Source organism: Galeopterus variegatus, unplaced genomic scaffold (genome assembly GCF_000696425.1).
Source record: "Galeopterus variegatus unplaced genomic scaffold, G_variegatus-3.0.2 Scaffold14743, whole genome shotgun sequence".
Taxonomy (NCBI): Eukaryota; Metazoa; Chordata; class Mammalia; order Dermoptera; family Cynocephalidae; genus Galeopterus; species Galeopterus variegatus.
In genome coordinates this window covers 12,773-13,808 of record NW_007740854.1, presented here as the reverse complement: position 1 = coordinate 13,808, position 1,036 = coordinate 12,773, and positions in this window count along the sequence as shown.

Here is a 1,036-nt window from a genome sequence, read left to right as displayed (position 1 = left end):
TGGGCTCATTTTGGGGCTGGGAGTCTGGACTCTTGGGTTCAGACTAGGTGGTTATTTGGCTGTGTAACTGAGCAAATCACAGCACCACTCTGGGCCTCTGCTACCTCTCCTGTAGAATGTAGGTTACAACTAGGGACGACATAGTGAGGCCTGGAGTCAGGCAAGCCTGAGTTTGTGCCATTTCCTTTCTGTGTGACTCTCTGGGCAAGTTAATTAACTTTTGTGTGACCAGTTAACTCATCTGTAAAATGGGTTGATGNAAGTAGGGCTCAAAGGGGTGGTGTAAGCTGGCCAAGGTCAAACAGCTGGGAAGCAGCAGATAACTCCCAGGTCCCCCTGGAGATTCTCACCCAGGGCCTTGAAGAGGGCTTGGCCAGGGAGGACAGTTAAGCATGAGTTTCCAGTATGGGGCTGCCAGGCTTTCACTGCCACAGCCTGGCAGAGGCAGCCTGGGGAGAAAGGGGAGCTGTTGTCCAGGGGCATCCTGAAAACTCTGGGGACAGATCAATTGCTCTGGCCCTGCCCTGCACCAGCAGCAAGAAAATTTCCCCAGGCTCTGATTCCCTGGAGGAGTCTAGATCTGCAGTGCAGGGTGCCACCTGGAGGCTGAGTGCTGTGTGGCACCTCTCACCCTCCCTGGAACCCGGCGCCCAGCCCTGCTTTGGACAGAAGGCTCAAGGACAACTCCTACTGAGACCTGGGCCAAAATGCAGTAGATGGTGGTCTCCAGCTACACTTGTCCTTCATCTTCTGCTCCACTACCCCCAGCATCCCAGGTCTCTCCCTAGCCTNTTCTTGTCCCCTCACTTCTCTGGCCAGAACTAGTCAGTCACATGGCTCCAACCTAACTACCGGGAGGTGGAACTACATAGTGGTGAACACTAAGAATCGGCAGCACAGAAGCTAAAGAACTTGGCCAAGGCCACATAGGAAGGGGCAGAGGCAAGGATTTGAACCAGATAGTGAGACCTGGAACCTTCTACTCAATGCCGTTCTATACTGTCTGCAAAGCAGCACCAGGTCACAGGGGATGAAT